Source organism: Anomaloglossus baeobatrachus, unplaced genomic scaffold, assembly GCF_048569485.1.
Source record: "Anomaloglossus baeobatrachus isolate aAnoBae1 unplaced genomic scaffold, aAnoBae1.hap1 Scaffold_2714, whole genome shotgun sequence".
NCBI classification, from domain to species: Eukaryota; Metazoa; Chordata; class Amphibia; order Anura; family Aromobatidae; genus Anomaloglossus; species Anomaloglossus baeobatrachus.
The window spans coordinates 12,290-28,450 of record NW_027442220.1 but is presented as its reverse complement, the minus strand read 5'-3'; the positions used below and the strand labels follow the sequence as shown (position 1 = coordinate 28,450).

Genomic DNA, 16,161 nt, shown 5'->3' with positions numbered 1-16,161 from the left:
GGCATAGGCCAGGGTGCCACTCGAGGCCCAAACCAATTCTGGTTATTGCTTCTCGGCCTTTTGGCTAAGATCAAGTGTAGTATCTGTTCTTATCAGTTTAATATCTGATACGTCCCCTATCTGGGGACCATATATTAAATGGATTTTTAGAACAGGGAGATGGAAAAAGAGCTTGCTCTGTCCACTCCACGCATTGACCTGGTATTGCAGTACCTCCAGGAACGGTGCACCCCTTCTTAACCCAGTTTCCAAAAGCAGAACTCAATTCACCTGATTCATATTAGCCCGATTTAATGAATTGGAAGAAAGCATACGTCTTCATATGCACCTCAATTTGGCCCATTCACTTTTCACACTTCCTCCTTTTGTTTTTTATCTTTCACACTTTTGACTTTCTTTATTCATCCAAATAGCAAACTCATCACCACTCAACCTGACCATGACCAGCTGAGGGAGGATTCTCCGGTCATGATGTCTGTGTAACCAAACCCCCTTATCCTCTAAAATTAAACACACGGACTGCATGCGACTTGGTTCAAATGGCCACAGCAGCCTTTTTATTGCCTATTGTTTTACAGACTAGTACCTTAGGGACGCCGTCCAACGGGCGACCCAAAACAACCACATAACGGTAACAATAGACAATAACATTTACAATACCCCCCGGGGTAGGCCCAGTCCACTACTACTACTCCCCCTGTCCCCGGCCGCAACACACCGACCCAGAGACGAGGTGCCAATCACCCACGGATTGACCCCCACACTTTGGCAGAACCCCGTGCCTGCCACATCCCGGAAACCGAGAGCCACCATACCAAGACAATGACTCCCGGTCCAGCCACCAATCACTTCCAAACCTCTGGACCAGACCTACCCCCACCGCTACTGTGACAAAAGGTATCCCAACTACCCAAAAACATCTCCCACATGACAACACAAAGGGAGGGTGGGCGGGGATCGTTCGGCGTCCGGAAACAGAAGAGGAGGTAACTCCTTCCTCTCCCAGCTAACCCTTTCCCTGCTCCTCCTCTTCCTCCCCGGCTAAAACCATCCCCCAAAGCCATATTAGGCATATACCACTGTCCCTATTAACCCATCACTCCCTACCTCCCCCTTGGTCATGTCGCCCCTCCCCCCAAGTGGGTCCGTGGCTTTCTTGACCAGCTGAGGGAGGATTCTCCGGTCATGATGTCTGTGTAACCAAACCCCCTTATCCTCTAAAATTAAACACACGGACTGCATGCGACTTGGTTCAAATGGCCACAGCAGCCTTTTTATTGCCTATTGTTTTACAGACTAGTACCTTAGGGACGCCGTCCAACGGGCGACCCAAAACAACCACATAACGGTAACAATAGACAATAACATTTACAATACCCCCCGGGGTAGGCCCAGTCCACTACTACTACTCCCCCTGTCCCCGGCCGCAACACACCGACCCAGAGACGAGGTGCCAATCACCCACGGATTGACCCCCACACTTTGGCAGAACCCCGTGCCTGCCACATCCCGGAAACCGAGAGCCACCATACCAAGACAATGACTCCCGGTCCAGCCACCAATCACTTCCAAACCTCTGGACCAGACCTACCCCCACCGCCACAGGACAGACCACGTGACACCTTACGTGGCCTGGACCCGCCACACACCAAAAGCACGCTCCACACCATCCTGCAGACCCAACGCCCATAAATCCAGACCGACCTCGTTGAGGTGCACACCATCACCCCTCCGAAATCGCCAATCAGCCGGCTCCAAATCCCTGTGCCGTACCACAATCCCACCATTCCTGGTCACAAACCTAGCCACTACCCTATTCACCTGGGCCCTGGCCTTATTAACCTTCTCCACCGACCGAGCCCCTCTCCATGCCAACCTGGTCACTATGTCAGACCATACGACCAGCAAACCAGGATACCGCTTCCACAACTGCAGTAAATCAATCTTTATGTCTCGGATCAAATCCCGCGACGCCCTGGCACCAAGATCATTACCCCCCACATGCAATACCAGCACATCCGGGGGCCGCTCAACTTTACAATGGAAACGAAATTCCGGGACCACCCTGCCCCACTCCATGCCCCGAACTCCGATCCATCGAACAGTCGCCTGCGCACGATCCAAACCCAGCTGTCGACCATTCGGGCGGACCTCCGCCCGACGGGCACCCCAAAATACGAAGGAGTGCCCCAAGATCCAGATCAGGCACTTCCCTATAACAAATAAAACAAAACGAAAATATCAAAACCAATAACAGCACAACCACCAACACATCAAAAAACACCCCTTTCCTCAAACCTTCCGCACGTAACCAAAGTCCCATGATGCTACAACAACTGCGGTCTCACATACCGCCGAAAACAAGAAGATTCCCATCTACCAATACGCTTTACCACCTCATCTCCAAGCCCCCAACGGGCTGCCTCCGTTGCTGCACCAATTCGGAATGAATGCGACCCGAATTCCTCCGGGCGCTCCCCCGCGTTACGTAGACTTAGCCGCAGCACCGCCACAAACTGAAACCTCGACAAAAACGACCCATTCAAATGCCGCAACAACGGGCCAGGTAAGCCTCCCCTCACGGCCATAAATCTCTCGACTAAACGCACAGGGCACAATTCCTCTCCTGGAACCGCATATAACACCACCAATCTACCACGGCCCAGCTGATCCATTTTTGACCGGCGAATCCGGCACTCCACCTGACTACTGCTCACTTGCACGTCCTCAAACATCAAACCACCACCCGTCACCCTGGACGGGCTCACCAGCTCGCCTATCCGGAACGCCCCATAAAAAGCGAGACCGAAAGCCGTTGTAAATAGAACCGTCTCGTACACAGACTCACAAATGCCGCTCAGGCCACCCACCATCCGTCTCAACAAACCAAACGATACAGGGCGCCTCTTGTCCCTCTCCCGTACGCCACGGCGAAAGCCCCGCAAAGCCTGACGAACCCGAAAATCCTGTGAAACATCACGCTCCCCTCTCATTTTTAACCAAAATGCCACTGCCGACACCCGATGTGCCACAGCCGATGCCGATCGCCCGGCTGAAAAATCCGTACTCACCAATGACAACAAAGCCACCAAGTAATCCACGCTTTCCCCACCAAACATCAGACGCAACAACTCCTCCCATTCAGCCCACACCTTAGCATACCGGCACCAAGTCACCTCGGTCACCGAGTTCCGAATCAAGTCTGAGATCACCGCCTCACCAGATGCCACAAATCCTCGGGGCACTCCACTCCAACTTCGTCCGCCCACGGCAACAGCGCCCGAAACCTGCTGAACTGAAAACGAGACAAAGCATCAGCCACCTCGTTGTCAACACCCGGAACGTGCCTTGCCACTACCTGCACATTCAACTGCAGACATCTCAACACTAAATGCCGCAAATACACCACCACCGGCTCCGACTTAGCAGACAAGTTGTTAATCGCGTGCACCACCGCCTGGTTATCACAATGAAAACACACTTTCCTTCCGGCAAAGTGCGACCCCCATAGCTCCACTGCCACTACAATGGGGAATAGCTCTAACAGAGCCAAATTCCTAACCAAGCCGCTCTCCCGCCACGCCTGTGGCCACTGCCCGACACACCAATGACCTCTGAAGACAGCCCCAAACCCGGCCGACCCCGCCGCATCCGTAAACAGCTGCAACGCCCCGTTAGACGCCACCCTCTCCATCACCAGCGTCCGGCCGTTGAAATGCTGCAAAAATTGATCCCATACTTCCAAATCGTCCCTGATCGCCTTTGTGATCCGCACAAAATGCGCCGGCAACCGTACCCCGGCCGTCGCCGTCGCCAAACGCCTCGCAAACACTCTCCCCATTGGCACAATTCTGCAAGCAAAATTCAATTTTCCAAGCAAAGACTGCACCGCCTTAAGCCGCACCTTCTTCGCCGCTTTTACCCCTGACACTGCGGACCTCAAATCACGGACCTTCTCCGCCGGCAACCTGCATTCCATAGCAATGGTGTCAATTTCAATTCCCAGAAAACACATCACCGGCGCCGGGCCTTCCGTCTTATCCGGCGCCAAAGGAATCCCGAAACTGGCCGCAACTTTTTGCAACGCAAAGAGCAAACCCGCACAAACCATCGAACCCGCCGGCCCGACACACAGGAAATCATCCAAGTAATGAATGATGGACGTAAGCCCAGACACGTCCCGAACCACCCACTCAACAAACGAACTAAATGCCTCAAAGTACGAACACGAAATGGAACAGCCCATTGGCAAACAACGATCAACATAATAACTGCCATCCCACCAGCAACCCAACAAATGCTGACTATCTGGATGAACCGGTAACAACCGAAACGCTGCTTCCACATCCGCCTTTGCCATCAATGCACCCCGCCCCGCCGCCCTAACCAGGTCCAACGCCTTATCGAACGACACATAATATACCGCCGACAACTCCGGCGCAATGCCATCATTCACCGATAACCCTTCCGGGTAAGACAAATGATGAATCAGCCGAAATTTATTCCGCTCCTTCTTTGGTACCACCCCCAACGGTGACACCACCAAATTCCCGCACGGCGGGGCGACATAAGGGCCGCCCATCCTGCCCAAAGCCACCTCCCTTTCCAGCTTCTCATCCACCACTTCCGGGTGATCCCGAGCGGAACGCAAATTACGATACGGCGGAACCGATGCATTAACAACCGACGGAATATGAAAACCATCCGAAAAACCAGAACTTAACAACGCCGCCGCCTCCTTGTCCGGATACCTATTTAAAAACGGAACCATCACTTCTACCTTCACCGGCGTCGTCCCTCTTACCAGCCCCATCACCAGCCTTTCCTGTTCCTTTTTTAAAACATTTGGACAAGCTATGTCCCCCCCCACATCCGGAGCATTCATGCTTAAAACGGCACGCCGCTCCAAACCTGCACTGCCCTTCATTGTACTGCCAACACAAACCTTTCTTGAAACTTGCCGGGGACCCGGCCCCCCCCGAACCCCCGGCGCCCCCCCGAAAGGGCTGAGCCGGTGCCGACATCAATCGCATCCATAAGGAAATATCCTTATGGTCCCAACGCATATCTGGCCGCAATGCCTTCCGCTGCCTAAATTGCTCGTCGTAGCGCAGCCACGCCAGTCCGCCATAAACTCGATAAGCCTCCCCTATCGCATCCATGTAGCCGAACAAAGCCGAACAATGCTCCGGCTCCTTCTCCCCGACCACGCTCGCCAAAATCGCAAATGCCTGTAGCCAGTTGGCAAAAGTCCGAGGAATAAGCCTATAACGGCGCTTTTCCTCCTCGTCCTTCTCCTTTTTGGAATCACTCGGCTTAACCCTATCCAAATTAAATTTCTCCAGGGGAAGCAGAGAAAATATCTCCACATATTCCCCTTTCCAAATTTTTTCCCGCACCTCCTTCTTTAAATGGGCCCCCAGCGGGCCCTCAAAACAAACATAAACTTCGCTTTTAGCCCTATCATCTAAGCGCACCACCTCATCCTCCTTCTCCTTTTCCTTCTCCTTTTCCTTCTCCTTTTCCGTCTCCTTTCCCCCCCCCGTCTCACTCCCCCCTTCGCCCCCCCCTCTACTCGCACCCGCTCCGTCACCCCCCGTCGCCGCCGAGGCCCCTAAACCGGCTGCACCCACCCACGCCGCCACCGGCGCCTGGGCCCCCTCCCCCCCCGCTCCCGAAGCCGCCGCCAGCCCCTGCAACAGCCCCAACAATTGACTCCACACTGCGAAACCAGCGGGCGCTGCCGTAGCCGCAGCCGCCCCCCCCCCCGAAGCCCCCCGCCAGCGCAGCCCCTGCCGCCTCCGCGGCCGTCTCACCCGACCGCCGCTCGGCGTCTCCCGAGACCGCCGCCTCGCTGTCCTCCGTCTGTCGTCCATCCGACTCCTCCGAACCGAAAGCCTCTTCCCCCTCCTCGCCGCTGGCCTCATCTTCCATCCGACATCCGGGGGGCGCCGCCGCAGCACCCCCCCCACCACGGCCGCCAGACAGGGCCGCCGCGTGGGCAGAGTCATCCCCGCTCCATCTCTTGCCCCGGGGTGACAACCCAGGAGACCGTCCTGTCCCCCGCGCCGGCACCCCGGGCCTCGACCTCTTGCGCCCGCCCCCCTGCCGACTGCAAGGGGGCTCTGGGCGCGGACGACCAGACGCCCGGCTCCGGATCTCAGCCGTCGTCGCCTCTGGCCCTCCTGGGCTATTGCAGGCCTCCATCCGCCGAGTCCTCCCGCTCCCACGGGAGACTGCCACATCCGGGGGCTGCACAGCGGTACTGAGTGACCCGGCGGTTGCCGCAGGGCTCCCGCCGTCACTCCTTCTCTCAGCCGCACCGGGGTCAGGCACCGCAGACCCCCCCCCGGCGCCGGACCTACCGCCACGTGCAGCCCCGCGGTCCCCCCCGCCGACTGCAGGGGGATCTGCTGGCCTCTCTCCTGCGCCGAGCGCGCTCCCGGCCTGGAGCCGCTGCAGTCTCAGTAACTCCAGCCCGGAGGCCGGGACCGGAAGCAGGCCCCGTGCTGGCCACTCCCACCTCCCGACCGCCGCGGCTGGAACGAAGATTCCTCCCGCCGGCCTCTGCAGCAGCCAGACGCTGCTGCTGCGCTGCACTCTGCGGAGGGTCCCTGGAGGGGCTCTTACATCTCCTCCTCGCCCCCCCCGCGCCCGGGGAATACCTGCGGGGGGGGCCGCGACTGGCGCCCGCCGCTGCTGGGGGGACGAGGGGCAAGCGCCGACGGGTTAACCCCGGCAGCCCTGATGTGGGTCTGCACTGCCAGGGGCCCGTGCGCTGCGACCGCTGCCTGAATCAGACGCTGGAGCTCCTGAAGATCTGCCATGGAGGTGCACGTGCAGATCGTTCGGCGTCCGGAAACAGAAGAGGAGGTAACTCCTTCCTCTCCCAGCTAACCCTTTCCCTGCTCCTCCTCTTCCTCCCCGGCTAAAACCATCCCCCAAAGCCATATTAGGCATATACCACTGTCCCTATTAACCCATCACTCCCTACCTCCCCCTTGGTCATGTCGCCCCTCCCCCCAAGTGGGTCCGTGGCTTTCTACTCGGCTATGTCCCCGTGCTGCAGTTCTCTGTCTTATCTAGATCATTTGCAATTGAATGGAATAGATCCCTTTTGGACAAAGTGGATTCACCTGCTGCTGCAGTGACCACAGGTGTGATAAGATCTAGAATTGGCATCTGGTGCGATCTCTCCGCTTCCACTCCAAAGAAAGTTACCTGTTTATTCCTATCATGCATTGGTTTTTGGGGTTTTCTTTGAGTAATGATGATCTCTTTAGTAGTCTGTTGGCGCCCTCTCCTGGAGGAATAGTTTGCTTGCTCTTGGACATTCTAAAAGAGAGGTCATGATAGACATTGAGCTTCTGAGCTCAATTGGGGACAGTCATGGGTGATGAATGTTTGCAACCTACTGCGAAGCCTCATACCGCAATATAAGGAACGTCAAATACTAAGAAAGGGCGGCCTATGAAAGAATTACTACTTTCAATAAGTACACTTAAACGGCTAATTGGGAATAGAAAAACTGTAAAAAGCCCTCTGAGAAAGCCCCCCTCTAACCTTTTATAGTAAGCTTTTCTGTAGTCTGCCTGTTGATGTATTTTCCGTTTGAACTGTGCACAACATGAAGAGACGGAACACTGGCGGCTTGTCACAATGCCCCCCGATGACATCACAATAGCGCTGCTGCCTAGAAAACAAGCTGCGCAGAAGAAGTTGTTCTTTGGGTGGGAGGGTGGGCTAGTGGAAGGAGGGGGCAATCTCTTTTTTTCCCGGGTGGTAGGGGGATGACAGGAGAAGGGAAGCGGGTGGTGAGAAAGGTACAGAGGGCAGGGTTTGGGGGCTGGGAAGGAAAGGGAAAAGATTAGGGTTTGGGGATGATGAAAGGGCTTTCTACGGGTAAGGATGGCAAAGGGTGGCAGTGACGGAAAGTCAGGCAACCTGTCCTGTCCGTCTTTTTGTATCGTGAATTGGAAAGACTGCAAGGGGGAGGGGAGTTGCTTGCGCCCTAAAGGAGGAGTTATTCAGATTCATTGCAGTGGGCGGCGGCTGCAAAACGCACCATTCTTCTTGTTTTTGCTCTGCAAAGCAGCCTTTTCAAGGGTTGGCTTGGGTGACAAAATGTCTTGTGTAGGCGTGGGTTTGTCTCCCTCTCGCTCTCTCTCCCTAAGATGTGTCCGGCATAGGCCAGGGTGCCACTCGAGGCCCAAACCAATTCTGGTTATCGCTTCTCGGCCTTTTGGCTAAGATCAAGTGTAGTATCGTTCGAAAAGGTGGTTTAAGGCTCCGGCCACCTTAGTACAATGATGCAATGCACACTGTAAGGTTGCGCTTGTTAGTACTTTGGGAGGATAGTATATCCATCTAGAGGAAACCATGGCCCTACCAGGATCGAGGCTATTAGACTGAGTAAGTGTGGGGGTTATGGTGCAATGTGCCCCAGGAATGGACACCCTGGAGGGAGTCTGAACTTGCTAGGTTGGGACCCTGGTAAGCCTCAGACTCTGTCGCACGCCGCGCCTTGCCTATTCATACTTTCCAAGCATATTGCCCTATCCCGGCCTTCTGGCTAAGAAGGGAAATTTTTATAATCCCGGTCGGAGGTCCGGTCAGCTTTGGGCTGAGAAACCAACACCCGGTTGGAGGTCCGGGTCAGCTTTGGCTGAGAAACCAACACCCGGTTGGAGGTCCGGTTAGCCTTGGGCTGAGAAACCAACACCCGGTTGGAGGTCCGGTCAGCCTTGGGCTGAGAAACCAACACCCGGTTGGAGGTCCGGTCAGCCTTGGGCTGAGAAACCAACACCGGTTGACGGTCCGGGCAGTCTCGGCTGCGAAACCAACGACTAGTAGCTCCCTACTCCACTTGGGTAAGATGCCTCGGTGGACGCTGGGAGCAACAACAAGGCTCAACCAGGCTTCGGCTTGGGGGAGCACCGAAGATCCCTGACCCTCGCTGTGGCCTTCTGGCTCGGAGGAACGGGGTTGATTTTTGGGGATCCTCTTCTCACGGAGGGGTCCACACGAATCCTAGCCTTTGCACTGTTTTTGGTGTGACTTCGGTCATGCATTTTTGCGGTGCTTTGGAAAGCTTCATTAAATCAAAAAATCTGTTCTTATCAGTTTAATATCTGATACGTCCCCTATCTGGGGACCATATATTAAATGGATTTTTAGAACAGGGAGATGGAAAAAGAGCTTGCTCTGTCCACTCCACGCATTGACCTGGTATTGCAGTACCTCCAGGAACGGTGCACCCCTTCTTAACCCAGTTTCCAAAAGCAGAACTCAATTCACCTGATTCATATTAGCCCGATTTAATGAATTGGAAGAAAGCATACGTCTTCATATGCACCTCAATTTGGCCCATTCACTTTTCACACTTCCTCCTTTTGTTTTTTATCTTTCACACTTTTGACTTTCTTTATTCATCCAAATAGCAAACTCATCACCACTCAACCTGACCAACTCGGCTATGTCCCCGTGCTGCAGTTCTCTGTCTTATCTAGATCATTTGCAATTGAATGGAATAGATCCCTTTTGGACAAAGTGGATTCACCTGCTGCTGCAGTGACCACAGGTGTGATAAGATCTAGAATTGGCATCTGGTGCGATCTCTCCGCTTCCACTCCAAAGAAAGTTACCTGTTTATTCCTATCATGCATTGGTTTTTGGGGTTTTCTTTGAGTAATGATGATCTCTTTAGTAGTCTGTTGGCGCCCTCTCCTGGAGGAATAGTTTGCTTGCTCTTGGACATTCTAAAAGAGAGGTCATGATAGACATTGAGCTTCTGAGCTCAATTGGGGACAGTCATGGGTGATGAATGTTTGCAACCTACTGCGAAGCCTCATACCGCAATATAAGGAACGTCAAATACTAAGAAAGGGCGGCCTATGAAAGAATTACTACTTTCAATAAGTACACTTAAACGGCTAATTGGGAATAGAAAAACTGTAAAAAGCCCTCTGAGAAAGCCCCCCTCTAACCTTTGATAGTAAGCTTTTCTGTAGCCTGCCTGTTGATGTATTTTCGGTTTGAACAGTGCACAACATGAAGAGACGGAACACTGGCGGCTTGTCACAATGCCCCCCGATGACATCACAATAGCGCTGCTGCCTAGAAAACAAGCTGCGCAGAAGAAGTTGTTCTTTGGGTGGGAGGGTGGGCTAGTGGAAGGAGGGGGCAATCTCTTTTTTTCCCGGGTGGTAGGGGGATGACAGGAGAAGGGAAGCGGGTGGTGAGAAAGGTACAGAGGGCAGGGTTTGGGGGCTGGGAAGGGGAGGGTGGGCTAGTGGAAGGAGGGGGCAATCTCTTTTTTTCCCGGGTGGTAGGGGGATGACAGGAGAAGGGAAGCGGGTGGTGAGAAAGGTACAGAGGGCAGGGTTTGGGGGCTGGGAAGGAAAGGGAAAAGATTAGGGTTTGGGGATGATGAAAGGGCTTTCTACGGGTAAGGATGGCAAAGGGTGGCAGTGACGGAAAGTCAGGCAACCTGTCCTGTCCGTCTTTTTGTATCGTGAATTGGAAAGACTGCAAGGGGGAGGGGAGTTGCTTGCGCCCTAAAGGAGGAGTTATTCAGATTCATTGCAGTGGGCGGCGGCTGCAAAACGCACCATTCTTCTTGTTTTTGCTCTGCAAAGCAGCCTTTTCAAGGGTTGGCTTGGGTGACAAAATGTCTTGTGTAGGCGTGGGTTTGTCTCCCTCTCGCTCTCTCTCCCTAAGATGTGTCCGGCATAGGCCAGGGTGCCACTCGAGGCCCAAACCAATTCTGGTTATCGCTTCTCGGCCTTTTGGCTAAGATCAAGTGTAGTATCTGTTCTTATCAGTTTAATATCTGATACGTCCCCTATCTGGGGACCATATATTAAATGGATTTTTAGAACAGGGAGATGGAAAAAGAGCTTGCTCTGTCCACTCCACGCATTGACCTGGTATTGCAGTACCTCCAGGAACGGTGCACCCCTTCTTAACCCAGTTTCCAAAAGCAGAACTCAATTCACCTGATTCATATTAGCCCGATTTAATGAATTGGAAGAAAGCATACGTCTTCATATGCACCTCAATTTGGCCCATTCACTTTTCACACTTCCTCCTTTTGTTTTTTATCTTTCACACTTTTGACTTTCTTTATTCATCCAAATAGCAAACTCATCACCACTCAACCTGACCAACTCGGCTATGTCCCCGTGCTGCAGTTCTCTGTCTTATCTAGATCATTTGCAATTGAATGGAATAGATCCCTTTTGGACAAAGTGGATTCACCTGCTGCTGCAGTGACCACAGGTGTGATAAGATCTAGAATTGGCATCTGGTGCGATCTCTCCGCTTCCACTCCAAAGAAAGTTACCTGTTTATTCCTATCATGCATTGGTTTTTGGGGTTTTCTTTGAGTAATGATGATCTCTTTAGTAGTCTGTTGGCGCCCTCTCCTGGAGGAATAGTTTGCTTGCTCTTGGACATTCTAAAAGAGAGGTCATGATAGACATTGAGCTTCTGAGCTCAATTGGGGACAGTCATGGGTGATGAATGTTTGCAACCTACTGCGAAGCCTCATACCGCAATATAAGGAACGTCAAATACTAAGAAAGGTCGGCCTATGAAAGAATTACTACTTTCAATAAGTACACTTAAACGGCTAATTGGGAATAGAAAAACTGTAAAAAGCCCTCTGAGAAAGCCCCCCTCTAACCTTTGATAGTAAGCTTTTCTGTAGTCTGCCTGTTGATGTATTTTCCGTTTGAACTGTGCACAACATGAAGAGACGGAACACTGGCGGCTTGTCACAATGCCCCCCGATGACATCACAATAGCGCTGCTGCCTAGAAAACAAGCTGCGCAGAAGAAGTTGTTCTTTGGGTGGGAGGGTGGGCTAGTGGAAGGAGGGGGCAATCTCTTTTTTTCCCGGGTGGTAGGGGGATGACAGGAGAAGGGAAGCGGGTGGTGAGAAAGGTACAGAGGGCAGGGTTTGGGGGCTGGGAAGGAAAGGGAAAAGATTAGGGTTTGGGGATGATGAAAGGGCTTTCTACGGGTAAGGATGGCAAAGGGTGGCAGTGACGGAAAGTCAGGCAACCTGTCCTGTCCGTCTTTTTGTATCGTGAATTGGAAAGACTGCAAGGGGGAGGGGAGTTGCTTGCGCCCTAAAGGAGGAGTTATTCAGATTCATTGCAGTGGGCGGCGGCTGCAAAACGCACCATTCTTCTTGTTTTTGCTCTGCAAAGCAGCCTTTTCAAGGGTTGGCTTGGGTGACAAAATGTCTTGTGTAGGCGTGGGTTTGTCTCCCTCTCGCTCTCTCTCCCTAAGATGTGTCCGGCATAGGCCAGGGTGCCACTCGAGGCCCAAACCAATTCTGGTTATCGCTTCTCGGCCTTTTGGCTAAGATCAAGTGTAGTATCTGTTCTTATCAGTTTAATATCTGATACGTCCCCTATCTGGGGACCATATATTAAATGGATTTTTAGAACAGGGAGATGGAAAAAGAGCTTGCTCTGTCCACTCCACGCATTGACCTGGTATTGCAGTACCTCCAGGAACGGTGCACCCCTTCTTAACCCAGTTTCCAAAAGCAGAACTCAATTCACCTGATTCATATTAGCCCGATTTAATGAATTGGAAGAAAGCATACGTCTTCATATGCACCTCAATTTGGCCCATTCACTTTTCACACTTCCTCCTTTTGTTTTTTATCTTTCACACTTTTGACTTTCTTTATTCATCCAAATAGCAAACTCATCACCACTCAACCTGACCAACTCGGCTATGTCCCCGTGCTGCAGTTCTCTGTCTTATCTAGATCATTTGCAATTGAATGGAATAGATCCCTTTTGGACAAAGTGGATTCACCTGCTGCTGCAGTGACCACAGGTGTGATAAGATCTAGAATTGGCATCTGGTGCGATCTCTCCGCTTCCACTCCAAAGAAAGTTACCTGTTTATTCCTATCATGCATTGGTTTTTGGGGTTTTCTTTGAGTAATGATGATCTCTTTAGTAGTCTGTTGGCGCCCTCTCCTGGAGGAATAGTTTGCTTGCTCTTGGACATTCTAAAAGAGAGGTCATGATAGACATTGAGCTTCTGAGCTCAATTGGGGACAGTCATGGGTGATGAATGTTTGCAACCTACTGCGAAGCCTCATACCGCAATATAAGGAACGTCAAATACTAAGAAAGGGCGGCCTATGAAAGAATTACTACTTTCAATAAGTACACTTAAACGGCTAATTGGGAATAGAAAAACTGTAAAAAGCCCTCTGAGAAAGCCCCCCTCTAACCTTTGATAGTAAGCTTTTCTGTAGTCTGCCTGTTGATGTATTTTCCGTTTGAACTGTGCACAACATGAAGAGACGGAACACTGGCGGCTTGTCACAATGCCCCCCGATGACATCACAATAGCGCTGCTGCCTAGAAAACAAGCTGCGCAGAAGAAGTTGTTCTTTGGGTGGGAGGGTGGGCTAGTGGAAGGAGGGGGCAATCTCTTTTTTTCCCGGGTGGTAGGGGGATGACAGGAGAAGGGAAGCGGGTGGTGAGAAAGGTACAGAGGGCAGGGTTTGGGGGCTGGGAAGGAAAGGGAAAAGATTAGGGTTTGGGGATGATGAAAGGGCTTTCTACGGGTAAGGATGGCAAAGGGTGGCAGTGACGGAAAGTCAGGCAACCTGTCCTGTCCGTCTTTTTGTATCGTGAATTGGAAAGACTGCAAGGGGGAGGGGAGTTGCTTGCGCCCTAAAGGAGGAGTTATTCAGATTCATTGCAGTGGGCGGCGGCTGCAAAACGCACCATTCTTCTTGTTTTTGCTCTGCAAAGCAGCCTTTTCAAGGGTTGGCTTGGGTGACAAAATGTCTTGTGTAGGCGTGGGTTTGTCTCCCTCTCGCTCTCTCTCCCTAAGATGTGTCCGGCATAGGCCAGGGTGCCACTCGAGGCCCAAACCAATTCTGGTTATCGCTTCTCGGCCTTTTGGCTAAGATCAAGTGTAGTATCTGTTCTTATCAGTTTAATATCTGATACGTCCCCTATCTGGGGACCATATATTAAATGGATTTTTAGAACAGGGAGATGGAAAAAGAGCTTGCTCTGTCCACTCCACGCATTGACCTGGTATTGCAGTACCTCCAGGAACGGTGCACCCCTTCTTAACCCAGTTTCCAAAAGCAGAACTCAATTCACCTGATTCATATTAGCCCGATTTAATGAATTGGAAGAAAGCATACGTCTTCATATGCACCTCAATTTGGCCCATTCACTTTTCACACTTCCTCCTTTTGTTTTTTATCTTTCACACTTTTGACTTTCTTTATTCATCCAAATAGCAAACTCATCACCACTCAACCTGACCAACTCGGCTATGTCCCCGTGCTGCAGTTCTCTGTCTTATCTAGATCATTTGCAATTGAATGGAATAGATCCCTTTTGGACAAAGTGGATTCACCTGCTGCTGCAGTGACCACAGGTGTGATAAGATCTAGAATTGGCATCTGGTGCGATCTCTCCGCTTCCACTCCAAAGAAAGTTACCTGTTTATTCCTATCATGCATTGGTTTTTGGGGTTTTCTTTGAGTAATGATGATCTCTTTAGTAGTCTGTTGGCGCCCTCTCCTGGAGGAATAGTTTGCTTGCTCTTGGACATTCTAAAAGAGAGGTCATGATAGACATTGAGCTTCTGAGCTCAATTGGGGACAGTCATGGGTGATGAATGTTTGCAACCTACTGCGAAGCCTCATACCGCAATATAAGGAACGTCAAATACTAAGAAAGGGCGGCCTATGAAAGAATTACTACTTTCAATAAGTACACTTAAACGGCTAATTGGGAATAGAAAAACTGTAAAAAGCCCTCTGAGAAAGCCCCCCTCTAACCTTTGATAGTAAGCTTTTCTGTAGTCTGCCTGTTGATGTATTTTCCGTTTGAACTGTGCACAACATGAAGAGACGGAACACTGGCGGCTTGTCACAATGCCCCCCGATGACATCACAATAGCGCTGCTGCCTAGAAAACAAGCTGCGCAGAAGAAGTTGTTCTTTGGGTGGGAGGGTGGGCTAGTGGAAGGAGGGGGCAATCTCTTTTTTTCCCGGGTGGTAGGGGGATGACAGGAGAAGGGAAGCGGGTGGTGAGAAAGGTACAGAGGGCAGGGTTTGGGGGCTGGGAAGGAAAGGGAAAAGATTAGGGTTTGGGGATGATGAAAGGGCTTTCTACGGGTAAGGATGGCAAAGGGTGGCAGTGACGGAAAGTCAGGCAACCTGTCCTGTCCGTCTTTTTGTATCGTGAATTGGAAAGACTGCAAGGGGGAGGGGAGTTGCTTGCGCCCTAAAGGAGGAGTTATTCAGATTCATTGCAGTGGGCGGCGGCTGCAAAACGCACCATTCTTCTTGTTTTTGCTCTGCAAAGCAGCCTTTTCAAGGGTTGGCTTGGGTGACAAAATGTCTTGTGTAGGCGTGGGTTTGTCTCCCTCTCGCTCTCTCTCCCTAAGATGTGTCCGGCATAGGCCAGGGTGCCACTCGAGGCCCAAACCAATTCTGGTTATCGCTTCTCGGCCTTTTGGCTAAGATCAAGTGTAGTGTTGTTCGAAAAGGTGGTTTAAGCTCCAGGCCACCTTAGTACAATGATACAATGCACACTGGAAGGTTGCGCTTGCTAGTACTCTGGGTGGATAGTATATTCATCTAGTGGAAAACATGGCCCTACCAGGATCGAGGCTATTAGACTGAGTAAGGATGGGGGGCTATGGTACAACGTGCCCCAGGACTGACGACCCTGGAGTGAGTCTGAGCTTGCTGGCTTGGGACCCCGGCAAGCCTTGGGCTCTGTAGCACACCGTACCTTGCCTTTTCATACTTTTTGAGCATATTACCCTATCCCGGCCTTCTGGCTAGGAAGCGAAATTTTTATAATCCCGGTTGGAGGTCTGGTCAGCTTTGGGCTGAGAAACTAACACCCGGTTGGAGGTCCGGGTCAGCTTCGGCTGAGAAACCAACACCCGGTTGGAGGTCTGGGTCAGCTTCGGCTGAGAAACCAACACCCGGTTGGAGGTCCGGTTAGCCTTGGGCTGAGAAACCAACACCGGTTGACGGTCCGGGCAGTTTCGGCTGCGAAACCAACAACTAGTAGCTCTCTACTCCACTTGGGTAAGATGCCTGGGTGGACGCTGGGAGCAACGACAAGGCTCAACCAGGCTTCG

The 16,161-nt window shown here is 51.9% G+C and overlaps 5 non-coding genes and 1 pseudogene across 5 annotated transcripts; all 6 read left to right on the top strand.

The window, feature by feature from the left end:
- Positions 1 to 44: 44 nt before the first annotated feature.
- LOC142264920 (U2 spliceosomal RNA) lies at positions 45 to 235 on the top strand. Its single transcript, XR_012731336.1, has one exon. It is a non-coding gene; the product is annotated as a U2 spliceosomal RNA (small nuclear RNA).
- A 7,991-nt stretch (positions 236 to 8,226) lies between these two features.
- Positions 8,227 to 8,368, top strand: LOC142264948 (U2 spliceosomal RNA; annotated as a pseudogene).
- Positions 8,369 to 9,065: 697 nt separating this feature from the next.
- LOC142264930 (U2 spliceosomal RNA) lies at positions 9,066 to 9,262 on the top strand. The gene has a single exon (XR_012731344.1). It is a non-coding gene; the product is annotated as a U2 spliceosomal RNA (small nuclear RNA).
- Positions 9,263 to 10,771: 1,509 nt separating this feature from the next.
- LOC142264946 (U2 spliceosomal RNA) lies at positions 10,772 to 10,962 on the top strand. Its single transcript, XR_012731353.1, has one exon. It is a non-coding gene; the product is annotated as a U2 spliceosomal RNA (small nuclear RNA).
- A 1,387-nt stretch (positions 10,963 to 12,349) lies between these two features.
- Positions 12,350 to 12,540, top strand: LOC142264934 (U2 spliceosomal RNA). The gene has a single exon (XR_012731346.1). It is a non-coding gene; the product is annotated as a U2 spliceosomal RNA (small nuclear RNA).
- A 1,387-nt stretch (positions 12,541 to 13,927) lies between these two features.
- LOC142264922 (U2 spliceosomal RNA) lies at positions 13,928 to 14,118 on the top strand. Its single transcript, XR_012731337.1, has one exon. It is a non-coding gene; the product is annotated as a U2 spliceosomal RNA (small nuclear RNA).
- The last annotated feature ends 2,043 nt before the right edge of the window (positions 14,119 to 16,161 follow it).